Source organism: Parasteatoda tepidariorum, chromosome 7 (assembly GCF_982258835.1).
Source record: "Parasteatoda tepidariorum strain Cologne lab strain chromosome 7, Ptep-v5.0, whole genome shotgun sequence".
Lineage (NCBI taxonomy): Eukaryota > Metazoa > Arthropoda > Arachnida > Araneae > Theridiidae > Parasteatoda > Parasteatoda tepidariorum.
The window spans coordinates 90,797,893-90,813,323 of record NC_141761.1 but is presented as its reverse complement, the minus strand read 5'-3'; the positions used below and the strand labels follow the sequence as shown (position 1 = coordinate 90,813,323).

The 15,431-nt window shown below is 29.2% G+C and overlaps 1 long non-coding RNA gene across 1 annotated transcript in view; it reads left to right on the top strand.

Annotated features, from left to right (window-relative positions):
* The first annotated feature begins 5,874 nt into the window (after positions 1 to 5,874).
* Positions 5,875 to 15,431, top strand: part of LOC139425994 (uncharacterized) — a 72,137-nt gene continuing 62,580 nt past the window's right edge. Inside the window, exon 1 of the long non-coding RNA XR_015435609.1 lies at positions 5,875 to 6,619. This is a non-coding gene — a long non-coding RNA (uncharacterized LOC139425994). The remainder of the gene's footprint in view (positions 6,620 to 15,431) is intronic.

The window sequence follows — 15,431 nt, the reverse complement described above, 5'->3', positions numbered from 1 at the left end:
AAACTCAAATTCCACAATAAAAACTAATCTTAAAAATAATCAACAACTTTCTTTTGGTGTTCTAATTTTATCGTCTGTTTTTTTTTTTTTTTAATTTATCTCTTTATGTGTTTATTTATTTAATTTATGCTTTTGCAAACCAATTATCTTTTTAATATTTTTAGACTTTACAGCGTGAATAAGATTATCGTATTCTAATATTCCAGAGTCACAAATAGGTAGAAGGGACTGGAGAAATATCCTGGTATCAACGCTGACTCGAACCCCTCCCACGTTTGTCATGAGATTAACTAACTGATTAGATTTACTAACAGACAGATTAATTGAAAGATTAACAGAAATAAAAGGTTTCATTAGGTGGACCTAATTGGTGCGATAAGCTTCTGGCTGTTTTACCCAATAAGGTGAAAGCAGTTAATAAACGGTTTTTCTCACAATTAAAAGTTTGATGACCATCTTATTTACGGTTTATTTGATTGTTTTGTTTGAATATAGGAAAATAACAATTAAAGAAATTGTTATTTAACCATTTTCTCCGATAAATCTTTAACAGTTTAAAATTATGTGAATTCATAAATAAATTATACGACATCAATTATTAATCAATATTCGTTTTAATTAAGCATTCTTAAAACATTTTTTAATTACATTCCTTTAAAGAGACATTTTTGTTTAAATTAAATCTTATTAAATAACTTTTACAAAACAACCTAATCTAAATGAAATTTTTTACTCGACAAAAGTAGTTTTCTAGAAATTCTATTTTTAGATAGTCTTTCTCTGTAAGGAAATTACGAAAAGTTATTCCGTAAACACACTTCATGTTTATACGGAATGCAAGATGATGAATATACAAAACCCTCAATTAGTATTTTTTTCATTTACACAGAATAAAAAAGCGTGGATAATATTACGAATTATTAATTAAAGTTGAAAGAATATCATTAAGCCCTATCAAAATAAGATACGTTATTTTCAGTTAATTCAGAAAAAGGAATTTTCAGTAAATGTTTCTGCTTATAACATCAAATTTACTCGTTTTTTTATAAATTTATTATCTAAAAAATTTATTGTTTATTTTATTGCATGCTTAAATATTATTTTTGACTTGATGATGGTTTAGTGAAGCAAATTGAAAACTCAATTTGCACTATTTTTATAGATTAAAAATTATTTCAAAATGTATTAAAATTTTTAGACTTTCAACCTGACTACTGGTTCAAATATTGATACACAGTTTAAACTGTGGTGTTATATCTCTCCGAATATTATCACTGAGATGTTATCACTGAGATGTTATCACACCGATGTTATCACTGAGCCAGCCGAGATGCGACGCAGCTGTTAAATTGTGAAATTATTGCAATATAGAATTATTGCTCTATCTATTGTTATTGCTCTTTCAAACTGACATGAAAAATCAAAAGTGTAGAAACATTCGCTTATTACTTAAAACATCATTTTGCTACTAATTTAGTTAACTATTAGGCTTAAATATTACATCATTTTATTTTTTTATTTAGTTAACTACTAGGCTTAAAAATGCACCATTTTGCTACTTAATTCAGCTAATGATTAATATGTTTTATGGTTCCTTGGGTGACCTCAAAAATGCTAATTATTAAGTGTTAACTGTTAATTAAGTTGCGAAATCGAACACAAAATGTACTTGTACCGGTAACTGCTGGCTAAAAAAAATTTAAAAGAAAGAAAAAAACTAAATCTTAAACAAACATTTTGAAGAAAGGATAAAAAAACAAAAAAAAGGATAAACTTAAAAATTATGGCACGTGATTACTATGTAAAAATGGGTAACAAAGGGAGCCACAATAGCGCATGTAAAAAAATTATAATAAAAAGGAACATAATGAAGCGATGATAAGCTTTCAATACAGAAGAATACGTTTTACAATACACATACCTCTTGCTGTATCCGCAGAAGTTAGCTTTTACCTACAAAAGAAAAGTTCAGTCCACCAGTTAAAAGAAATGAGTCTTATTGAGAAGCACTATCATTCACTTTTATTTGATGCAGATTCTCGAAAAGAACACATGTCACAACATTTTTTAACGGCTGAGCATCTTGTTGCATAACAGATCATAGCACACTAACAACAGGGGGTCTGGATATCTGGAGCGGTAAGCCAAGCACTATCGTTGATCATCTCAAATAAAGGACAGCAAGATCGAAGGAATTGTAGGATTTACTTAGGAGGCAGCAATTCTCTAATAAAAAAGGAATTGGGAAGGGATGTAGGGCAGTGCGATGTTCTTGAGGAATTCTCCTTTGTGAGCATGATGTCGCTAAATTTCTGCCGGGCATTTCGGAATCCATTGAAAAGGATTATAGCTTCACTGCGAGGAGAATCTCCACCACATGGCGTCGGCCCTGACGCCATCTCAAAATAAATTCCATTCTTCACAAGAACGAAGAAAAAAACAAACACACCAAAAGCGGCGTGAACTATGAGTAGATGAAAAAAAAAACGAATGCCCTTAGTCTCTAACAGATACTTTTGGAAAGGATGTTATGCTGATACTCTTAATTATGTCAAATCCTGTGAATTATGTATTAAACATAAACTATCTTCGAGCAAGCCGGCTCCTTTAAAATCTATGTGGTTACCGCAAAGACCTGGTCAATTTGTCTCAATGGACATTGTTGGGCCTATTAAAAATTGTGGTTACATTCTAACATTTATTGATCACTTTTCTCGTCACTTAATCTTAAATCAACTACAAAATTTAACTTCAGAAACAGTTTCTAAACACTTAATTAATTACATTTCACATTATGGTAGAATGCTATATCTTTTAACCGATCTTGGTACTCAGTTCAAGGCTGAAGTGTTTGAGTTAATAAATAAAAAGTTAGGAATTAAATTGGCACATAGTAGTGCAGCTCATCCCCAAAGTAATGGAATGAGTGAACGAATTAATCAAGCAATAAAATCTTCTGTTTTGACTTTGCATGAGAAGGGTGTATCATTTGCAACCAGTTTAGTAATTCATCAAAATATTTATAATGGCACAATTCACTCTGCAACAAAATTTACCCCTAATATGTTACATTTTGGCCGTAATTTGGCATTAATTTTTGATTGTTTTGAGTCTAGCATAGAACCTGTACATTTAGATAAATCCCATTATTTGTTAGATACATTAAATCAACTAAATATTGCATATGATAATGCTTATAGTAATTCAGAAAGGGCTCAAGTTAAACAAAATTCTAGAGAAATTACAAAAGCCAAGTTAAGATCACTTGATATAGGTGATATTGTTTATTTAAAGCACACTAATGTTTTTAAATCCAAATTTGACGGTCCTTTTACCATTGTTTCAAACTTTAATGATGTCGATTATGTGATTCAAATTTTAGATAACCCCAATGCACCTAAACAAACTGTACATATTGATAGATTACGTCTGTGTCCTCATAGGAGACAAAACTTGTTGTTTCAACCCGTTGATACCTCGGATAATGTAACTGATACAAGTATCACTTTTCCTAAGACTTGTCCTTATAATTTGAGAAACAAATAATTTTTGGTTATAAATTTAACATTTAAAATTTTTATTGGTATACGTATGATAAGTGTTATGGTGATACGTTCGTATGTGACGCTGGCCGTTGCATGTCCATGGAACGATTGTGTCCCATGCCAGTTGTGATGCAATGCCAATAGGTTGTTTTGCATAATTGTTTCAGTAATTTTTTCATATATAATTGTTGTAACTTACTGTGTGTAAATTAATTGTTCTTATGAGGTTTTCAATTTGTGTTTTTACAACTGGTGGATGATGAGGGGGGTTCTCCTTACAGTGACTTTTAAGTTTATACCATTTTAGGTGCCTGTTTCTTTGGGTTGGTTCTTGTCTAACTTTTACTTTTTTCTAATGATTGTTAGGTCATGTTTTAGACATTTTTTAACATTAGTAAACACGTAATTTAACTTTGAGGATGATACAAATTTCGAATGCCAATTTTTTCATTTTTTTGATCCTTACTCCTGTACAGTATATTTTTTTTCTTTTCTTATGTAATGAATAAAGTTTTCATTTGCATAACTTTTGGATTCTCAGAATGTAGTAAACAGCTACAGCTCTGTGTTTTAGATACAAAATTTTTCTTGTATCTGTAGTGTTGATGATTTTAATTTTGTTTATGTCTGCTTGCAAGCACTTTTTGTTATTTTTATGCTCATCAAACTGTTTTATTCTTATGTTCATCAATTTTTTTTATTTTTATGTTCATCAAGCATTTTTATATTTGTTCATAATATGTGAATTTATGAATTTTTCATTTTTTAGCATCGTTTATAGGTATTGTTTATGGACATTTTAAGTAATCATTGTTTATCAGTATTGGTAAGCAGCGTTTTTGATCATTGTTTATAAATTTTGTCTATAGATAAATTTTGTTTTTGGTGTGTGTTTGTTATACATAGTTGTGTTTAGGCCATGATGCCTATGGTTTCAACATACTTATGTGATCAGTTTTTTTAGTGAGAAAAACTTCTGTGATTTTTTTAAGGTGTAATTTCTAACTTAGTTTTTGCAGGTGTTAAGTTCAATGTTTTTGCCTAGGCGTTTCTATTAATTTAAGTTTTTTAATTTTAAATCTCTCGAAGTTTTAACTTGTTAATTTTTTTGTGCACTAATTGATCTCACTAATGACTTTGATTTCTGAACCCATGCGTAATTTATAGGTTGTATACTAAATTTTTTTGTCGTTTTAACTCGGAATACTAAATTATCAGTCGTATTTGATTGGTTTTAAATTTTTTCAATAATTGAATTGTACAAAACTTTGTTGTACAAATTTTTTTTCATTCGTTTAAACTCGGAATACCATTAGTCTACAATGTTAGCCTGATTTGTTTTCATTTGTTTGCAATTCTCAATTTTTTTTTAATAAGCATAATTCAGCAAACAAAATCAAATTTTTTTTTATTCCTTTTTATAAGGAACCATTTAAGTTAATAAATTACCTCAAATTTTTTTCACATTTATTGAGTGAGTTCCTTATATACTCATTGAGTCACATTTTATCTCTGTAATTTTATTTTCTATGGAGAGAATTTTTTTAAGGTCGAGTGAACTTTGTTTTGACTATCGGGTAGGTCAAAAGTTTTTTTAGCAAACAATTAAGATTGTTTTTGTTGTTGTTGTTTTTGTAAACAATTAAGATTGTTTTTGTTGTTGTTTTTTCAAAACAATTAACATTATGTTTTCAATTTTTAGCGAACAATTAACATTGTTTTTCACTGTTTAGCAAACAATTAAGATTGTTTACTTTGTAATATTCAAGATCAGCTATGTACAGCTGTTACTGTCTGTTTTTGTGTTGTGATTACTATTGTAACTATGTTGGGGCACAGCATTTCTACTTGAGGCAAATTTACTGTCAAAAAATGTTTTGAGATCTAATGTTATGTAACATCTGAATGTCTGTTAAGGCTGATGTGGTGGACTGCAATGGCAGGTTGTTAAATTGTTAATTTTAATGCTTTTCGGTTGCGAATACTTTTGGCCTTTCTGCTAATTTTTAATTTAAAAAAAAAAAAAAAAAATTCTTCAAAATTTTTTTCGCGGGCTGTGGGTATAAATGTGACATTGAGTCACCAAATCTTAATTTTTCTGTTGGGATTGTGACCTAGAAATTAGGCCGACACCCCTGAACCCTCTACTGTGACGCCTCACTGTCTGCCGACCTTCACGCCTTTGACCTTCGGCGGCCTTTGATGTCAACACATGTTTTTAGTTACTGTACGGTCGCCGTTAATGTTTAATTATGCTAAAATTTAAGGGGTTAGTCAACTCACTTCAGTTCTCTCCTTAAGCAATTTTAGTGTCATTTTTTAGGGAGTTTAACTTCCACTTCTGGCCAAATATATAAATACCGCCCATTTTTGGGAGCGGGTAGCATTCGATATTTGATCCCTTCAAAATCTACGATCCTTTAACAGGGATTTTTAATTTTCACCCCCTCCTCTCTTTGAGAGACGGAGTTTTTTTTTGTTTGTTTAATGACATGGCGGTCATTTCTCCGACCCACCTGTGGATGCCTTTTTGCGGGCTGTGATTGTTTGTTTTTCCCTCGCCATGAACTAAGTGGTGGTTCGATACTCTGATTTTCTCCGTCACCTCGCTCGCGTAGTGAGCGTTTAGTTTGCTCCGTTTTTCTCTCTGTTTGAGGCACGGAACTTTAATCCTTTCTTAATGGCGTAGTACCTGCCCGCCGACTCCTCAAGGATGCAGTTTTTCGACAAGAACGAAAATCAATCACCATCTTAAATTTTTTGGATCGCTTTTCCAGAAGCGACATGTTTATTTGTCGACTGCTACCACTGCCAGCCGCCACTGACGCTACTACTAGAGATGAAAAGATGATCCCCAGAAATCTTATCTGCCATTGTTAAAATATATGCCTTGTGACCCCTAACTGGACATGCTTGTGATTCTGCTCCCCCAACGATTTTCTTGAAGAGAAGTGATCCACATTAATAAACTACAAAAATCTGAACTCTGGACTTTTCCTTGTGTCTTTTTTAAAATTATTGCAGCTAAGCCAAATTGTTTGATGTCTCCTTTTCTCCAGTGGACTGAGATGAAGGTATGATTTTTTATGTTCTTTTTCGTTTTTGATGGGATATTGCGGCGCCTCTCCTCGATGGACTTCCACTACAATATTACATGTGCCTTCTTCTGTTAGTGTAAATTGATTTAATTAATTAACCTTCCTAAAATTTTTGATACCCTGCAGACCACTAAGTAACAGTACTTTCTCTGAATAAGCATTTTTTTTACATATTTAGATTCCTAACCTTCAAAATATAGCAAGTAATCTGAGAAATATGATCTCGTCAGTCAGGAGAGTGATCCGAAGTTCACACCCTTTAATGTTAATTTCACTTTTTTGCGTATTTAGTCAGATTTTTAAAACTAATAAAGGAAGACAAAAAAAAATTGCACCCACTCATAAAACTCGATAATCTAAAGATAATTTTATACAAAACATAATTTTTAATAATTAGTTATGATATATTTTTATTGTTTAATTTAATTGTGGATGAACAACTTTGAATAATGGGGTATAAATTTTTTTATGCTATATTAATTTACATATTTTTCTATTGAAAAGTCTTATGTTTCAACTGTTTTTTATTTAGAAGCCGAAAACAATAAAAATTAATTAATTAATAAAAATAATTTGGTGATGAGGAAGAAATATTTAAATAGGGCGATTAATATTTAAATATGGTTAACTTACGAGGAACTTCACGTGCGTAGCGTAAAATTTATTCATATTTTTTTCGCTAATAACCAATTGCTAATCCCTTTTCTTTAAATTATAAAACACGATATTTCTTTTTTAGTCGTCTAAAAATTTCTTCGTAGTTTAATGGAGAAATTTGAATAAAACATTTACTTAATAAAAAACATTTTATTCAACGAATGTCGAGTTTTGAAAACTTGTTTCTGATAAAATGTGATTATATATCAGCTTTTTTAAAATTTTATTTTACAGTTTGTTTTTTCCATAATTGATGCAATTTTAAAAATATACATACGTATACATAGATTTAGAATAATATATTTATCAATTTCTTCATTATTTTATAATTATTGCTACGAATACGTAGTTCCCATTTTTAAGCATTTTAAAATTTCTCAGAATCTTATACATAGTCTTAATCTTAAAATAAATTTTTTAATTATTTGTCCGCGCGTGTTTGGCAAAACTATTTTATCAACTATTTAATTAAATGCTAACATTTCTCAAAATCTTATTATCTATTCTACCAAGTACATTATTTATTCATTAATATACTGATAAATTTTTTAGTATTTTAATTTAGGTCTTCTTTTAGAGCAAAATTCCACTTTAAATTATTGTCAAGTTTTTATTAAAAGAAAACTTAAAATTATTGCTTGCTAGCTGAGAATTAAATCTTGTAGAGAAATTAAAAACGTTTTGCTGTTTAAAATTATTCGATGCAAACCAGCAGACTATTTACTAAGCATACTATTTTCTTGAAAAATGTAGATAAATTACTGATTGTCTTTTTTTATCGTTTCGTATTTATTTGAGTAATGAAAAATAAATGCATATGTGTGCACAGCAAAAGATACAACAAATTGCTTTATTTTTAAAATGATCAAAAAATTATCGACATACAATTTTATTTGGACGTTCAAACTTATTCTCGTCCGCTAATTTTAAGAAACTTGCCCTTTTAAAAAGGTTAATGTTGAAAAAATTTGCCTGAAAAAATTTTTAATATTATTTCTCAACTTGAGCATGGTTCAAAAAAGTATAGTGATATCAGGGAAATGCTTGATACTCCTTATTTTGTGTTAAACAGCAAATATTAAAAATAGAAAATTGTGAAAAAATTCCAAAATAGTGTTATTTTTAGAATCATCATCTCAAAAATTGTTCTTTTTCTAACTTTAGAATTTCCTTAATACTAAGATAAGATATTGTATCGGTTAACAATAAGATTACATGTTGGGCCATATATATGTACAGTATATGAACAACAATTCCTTAATTTTCGCCCTTTTATTTATATTATATGCACTTAGAAAGAAAAAAATCATATTATTAAATAAAGTGATATTTTATCTAGGTCATGCACAGTAACTGCTCCATATATTCAAGAACCTTTTTTTTACAGTTTATGACATGTAAAGCAATTCAGAAAACATTTTTTTTTAAATCTTCAATAATTTTATTTTATGAGATTATGATATTCTTTAAACAAAGAGTGAAATAATTAGAATTGTTTTCCATTTCTGTAGCAAATTTTGTTTGTTTAAACTTAGAGAAAAATAAATTTTCTTTTAATTATATTTTTTAAGATTTCTAAATTTTAAAAGAATGTTTGATCTTCAAATTCGATAAATTTTCTTTATTTTATAGAAATATCTAGGGCTTTGTAAATTAGGAACTTGGATACTATTCTAGAAAAAAATTATTTGATCAATTATTACTAATTTCTGTAGTGGTTTTTATTTTAAACATGCTTTTATAACACTTTTGAAAAGTAAAATCTGTTTATATGAGTAAAGTTAGCTTAAAACACGTATTTTTACATTTTGAAAAATTAAAGAAGTCTTTAAACAAACTTGCCATTATTTTTATCTTTTCTTACACTTTTTTACATCTTTATTTTCAATATTTACTTCCACTCATAACTACGTTTTGTTTAATTTTAAAGAGGGAGAAAATGTAAAACAAACAAGTATTTCTTAAAGTGGTTTTTCTTAAAATGGTTTAAGTACACAAATTCAACGATAAATAGGCGAAGAATGTAATACAGACTCTACGTTAGATAAATATTTGCACTTAAAGTATATTATGCTTTTAAATAATTTTTCTGAATTCAAAAGCAAAATAATAATAGCGAACTAAAATTAAACTATAGATTTATTTTTTATTTTTTAAAGCATCGCTTTACAAAAAATCAATAAATTTCAGACGGAAGATAGATTAGTTACAATAATACTATGTAATAATTTTAACAAGAACGAAACCTTACATTAACTTCTTGATTATTTGATAGGAAAGAATAACATGCTGAATTTGCTAATTGGAAATGATTCTTAAATTGGAAAGAATTCGCTAATTGGGAGGAATCTCTGCAAAATTACGAGTGTCAGGGTGTGAAATCTTCAAAAATTTTTACGAGCCTGATTTTTGCATGCTCTGTCGAGCACGTTAATCTGCATAATACGTGCTCCAACATTTTTTCCAATGGCATATTAATGAAAACATATGAATACATCTGTTATTAACATATATCTGTTACTAATCATACAAATGTATCTGTAATTAACACATATTAACAGACATCTGTTATTAAGAATTATAAATGTATCTGTTATTAACACACATTTGTCATAAAGTTCATTTAAATACTTAGAACAGCGTTATGTATAAACATAAACACACATCCAACATCTTGGTGACTTTTTTGTCGAAACTCATGGGACGGTAAATTTGTATTTTACGGTTGATTGATAGAATATTTAAATGCCCAAGCATGTCGGACCATGTATTTTTCAAACCCTGATGTACTCATTAATAATATTAATGAGCACGATGCTTAAAAATGATAATCTATATTTATGGCTAGAAAGTTAAAATTTTCATCAATAAGGTGGTGAAATGAAATCAGATAGATTTAACAATTAAAGGTATTGGAAAATTTGGTTCAGTTGTTAATTATTGAATAATTTTGTTGTTAAAAAATGAAGTCCCACAAAGAGTATCGTAAACTGAATCAAAATGTTTTTTTTAATTACGGTTTTTGATGCATCTGATAATTTCTTCGCCCAAACAATCGAAAAGATAAATGTTTCTAATTCAGGAATTAAAATGTTGCCTATCGTTTAGCTCTTAAATATTGTCAGCGAGTTTCGAGGCGTGCCTGCCCACAAATTACAGTTTTTTGAACCTTTTTACTAATTTACAATATGATACGCTCATTTGCCATTTCTTTAAATCAACGACTCATTGAATTACTAATTCACTCTTTCGCTGATTTTCTAATTCACTGATTCAATAATTCACCGATTCTAAAATGCAGCGATTAAACGGATTTTATGATTCTCTTAAGCTCTTCATTAATAAATCAATTCTTAATATTCAATTTTTTTAAACCAATGATACATTGATTTACTGATTTACTATTTCATTAATTTAATAATTCAATGATTCAATAATTCACCATTTTCTTAATGCACTGATTAAACGGATTTTTGATTTTTTAAGCTAAATCAGAACCGTAAAGCAAATTTCCTGACTTCTAGATGTGCCTCCTCACAAATAAATCACTACACTGGTTCACGCATTTTATTAAATAATTGATCTTGTAAATCTATGGATAAGAATTTAATAAAATTTTATTAATTTTATGTTTAAAGCAATTTTGGTTAAAATATTCACGGCAGCCTCGAGAGCACATGCATCACCACAAAGCGATTTATTTGCTATATTCTCATCTTTAATTTTTCTTTATATTTATTTTTTTGAGCCGCGTTAGCTCAGGGGAGAGAACGTTCTCCTTCCAATGAGGTGAACCGAGTTTGAATCCCAGAAATGGTTGGTTAATACGAACCCACCAATCCTCAGTGGTAGGACGGATCATGGGTTAGAGTCCTTTTGCCGTTAAGCTAACCGTGGGACGTTCTCGCGGTCTTCCTCTCCATGTCAAGCAAGTGCGGGTTAGTTCCATCAAAAAGTTCTCCACGACGGCAAATTTCTCCCAATACTTGATCCAGGAGTTCTCTTGTCTTCTGGATTGGGTTCAAAATTACAAGGCTATGAAGTTGTAGTCGTAGTTGTAGTGTAACATTAGTAGTCGTAAACCTAAAAATCGGGTCTGCTGTTCAATGACTGTAATAAAATAAAATAAAATTAGTCTTTTTTCAATATTCTCATTTTTCATTTCAATAAAAGGAGTAAATAAAATAAAACAAGTATTAAAAAATGTTTTACACAATTTTTTTAATGCTTCTCGTAATTTTGTAGTAAAGAAGAAAGTTTTCATACTCGCTGTCATACTAAAAAGATTCCTCAGCAATATTCCTGAGATTGCATTGATTAGAATCAATAAGAATTAAAAGCGCCGTGCTCTTTCCGAATAGCTCTATTAGACCTCTAATGGAATTCCAGAACTCTTAATGTCATGACACGGCATTTACCGTGATTACGGTTCTTGACATGTATGCCATTCAATACACCATTCAAAGTAAATAAACGATGCTGAGTTCTTTTGTCATTTCTCGATCCTGCTCTCACCTACATTGGGAAGGAAAGTTTTGGATGGTGATTTGAGGGCAACGACCGTAATATTATTTTCGATCGTAAGACAGTTAGTGATTATAATTTAAAACTTTTGATAATTAAGTACAAACAGTATGAATTCTCTATCAATATTTCGATTTAAAACCAAATATTTTAACTCCTTAAGACAGCAATGACATATTACTTTTTTATTGCTTTTATTGTTGTTGTCGTGAACCATTTTAGGCAAGGGATGTGATTGTTCTTGTTTTTCAGTGACGTCATCTATGGTAAGAATTCGACTTTTGCCACACTCATACGTCACACCCTTTTGTAGGACGGATCCATTCATACATCCACAGATCGTAATTTTGACCTGAACCAGAGAACGATCAGTCTCCAATTCAATATCCCCAGAGGTATAATATGCTATGGGAACATGGTGGACTTCATGACCCAACATATTTAACTTGCACCAGTCACCATTTACTATAAGGGGAGTCTTCAGCCGGTTGGATTCGAACTCCCGTCTCATGAATGTGAGTTCAGCGCTATCATGGCCTTCAATTCTTATAGACAGTATCATATAGGAAACAAGCCTTTCAGACTCTAATGGTTGAAGATCAATCGGGCGTGATCTCAATTCTGTACTCTAAAATTACATTTCATATGCGGTCCTGGAGTAACGCTTCTTTCTCGTCCTACCAGCCCTAAATTGGTTAATTAAACAAACAAAAAAATAATTTAGGAAATATGTGCAGCAGGAAAATTTGCATACAGTTTAATTCCTTTTTTTTATAAAATATGTTTAGATAAAATATACAAATGTTTATAATAGAGATATTTTGACGAGCTATATACATTTAGAATGAAATTTTTCCCAATATTCAGTATGCAAATACACTGTAAAAAATTTCGGGATCAAACTGCGGTTTGTTTAAAGTACCGACACTTTGGGTGCATCATCCATAAAATCCATTCTAAAATAAAATCCACTTTTATAGTGAAATATTAAACGGTAAATTTTTAAGTAACATTGAATTAATTTGAGTGATTCTGTGATTTTACGGTAATTATCATTGTAAAAATAACGGTATATCAGGTTTTTTGATGCGTACCATGTTCCGGTAAAAATAAATTTAATGGTAAACAGAACCGATACTCTATATGCCGGTACTTTTTACCGTAGTTTTTATTGTGTATGTTTAGAAATACTGTGTTAACACTCTCCCAATCTTATAAGTATGGTTTTAAGAAAAGAAATTATTTCCAATGCTCAATATTTTTCCTTCAATATTCCAATGCACAATAATTTTCCTTCCTTCAATATGCACAATAATTTTCCATCCGTTGAAAACTTCTTTGCGATTATTGACAAATATTAGTAATGTTATACAATTTCAAAATATTTAAAGCAGTTTGTGCAATCAATCATAGAGACAGATTAAGAAATCTCAAAATAAAGCAGTACCAAAATAACCAAATTTTCGATTTAATTTCTCAAATAATAATATGTATATATGTTTATTGTTTATCTTACCCAAACCATTACCAAAATATTTTGGTAAAAATCACACTGGCTTCTGTTGTTCCCATGGAATTTTTGGTAGTTTTTACCTTATTTGTTTTCTCAGTGTACAATTCAAAATTTTATTTCAAGACAAATAATCTTATTACTACTGATTTCAACTGTTATTTAGTAATAAAAAATTGCAGAGTTTTTTTTCCAAGACATCTGATGTGTAAACTAACATCGTTTGCTTTTATAGAGTAACTAGCACCCTCTGGAACAGGAATTGAGAAATTTCCTTATTTTAAATTTGAAAAACCTCTGCACGAAAAGTCTGCACGACTTGTAATGCAAACAGTTACAATAAAGTTCGTTTAGTCTTGAATCTTCTTAGGAAATATGAACAGTAATTATAATGAAATATAACTCCATATTCAGTGGTGGATGTATTAATTTCTCACGCTACTAATATTTAAAAAAAAATTAAATAGTTAAAATAGTTAAAAAAAAATCGTAATTCTGGCTAATAAAACCAAAATGTGTAGTATTTCAACTTCTCATTTGGTGATTTTCCATTCATATGATAATGGTTTATCGGGAATTTTGATGCTAAAATAAATTTAACTGAATAAATGGTTTTTACGCCGTGCTTGGTTTCTACGCGTATTAAGCGTATGGTTTTTACGCGAAATATGATTAAATTACCGAATTTTATCTCCATGTTATTAAATCTTGTTTAGTTGCTAATTTTACTAAAATCATAACAAAGGCTCTTCGGTAAAAATTACGTAGCATTTTGGTGTCCTCATTGTGCAGAAATTCGGTAAATTGCAAAGTTTTCTGATAATATTGAACATTCTTTTCTTTGTTTTTGTTTTCAGTGTAAATTAAACTACTACATTAAACTACTTCAATGATTTTTTTAATATTCAATGCTTATTTAATATTTATAACGTCAAATTTTGCTATATGCACATTTAGTTTTTCTACTTGATGGAAATTTAAATTTTCATCAAAATAGTATTTATCTGCTTTATTTGCAACCCTTCCGAAACATTCCATCAAAGTTTGAACCAAATTGAAGAAAGCATCTCATTAGTATAATTAGTGAAATAAGTCTATAAATATTTTTGCACAAAATATGAAAAACGCAATAAAACTTGTATTGCTGCCTTATTATAATGCTCAAAATACTTGCGAAGCTTCGCATAAATTTCAAATTTACAATTTTGAATATTTTAATATATTCTGCTTCTAGGGTATGCGAACGCTGCATTTTCATAATGATAAAAATAAAACTACATATTAAAAATATATTGTTTCGCAATAATCAATGCTTAATATTTTGTCCACTTGAATTTGTAAAGAAGTTTTGCAGCAAAATTTTGAAAATAAATACAGCGAATACACGTTTTTTTTTATAGTAAACTAATTTTAAGCATCAGATTCAAGCATAAATATTAATATATTTATGTTCGATTCTGATGCTTAATATTTTTCGATTTTTTTTAAAGTAAAGCTGGAAGAGTTAAGAAATACTATTTAATATTTATAGTGACAAATTAAAAAGTAAGTGCCTTTATTTTGCTGAGTTATTGTGAAACACTGAATAAGTCAGTGGAAACTGATGGAAGCGGGATACATAAACTGATAGGATAAAGTAAATGGAAACGTATATATATATATATATATATATATATATATATATATATATATATATATATATATATATATATATATATATATATATATATATATATATATATATATATATATATATATATATATACTCACACTATTGTATTAATATATTTTGCTTTGGCTTATATTGATACAATATCAGAAAGCACTCTTTTTTGCGGATATAATCGTGTGGGCTGATAAAAAGATTATATCTTTTTTTTTCCGGTTCCTTTGAAAAAATTTCATCCTTTTTTTTTTAATCAGTTGTTTGTTATTTTTTTAATTATTATTCCCCCCCTTTTTTTCATATGTCTATAATTTTCCTTTGCTTTATCTTCATTTTGAAATTCATTTCTGAGCATCATCCATGTACATACATATATATATATTCAATTTTGCTTTAGTTATATATAAAGTTATTAATTTTATTTTTTTCAT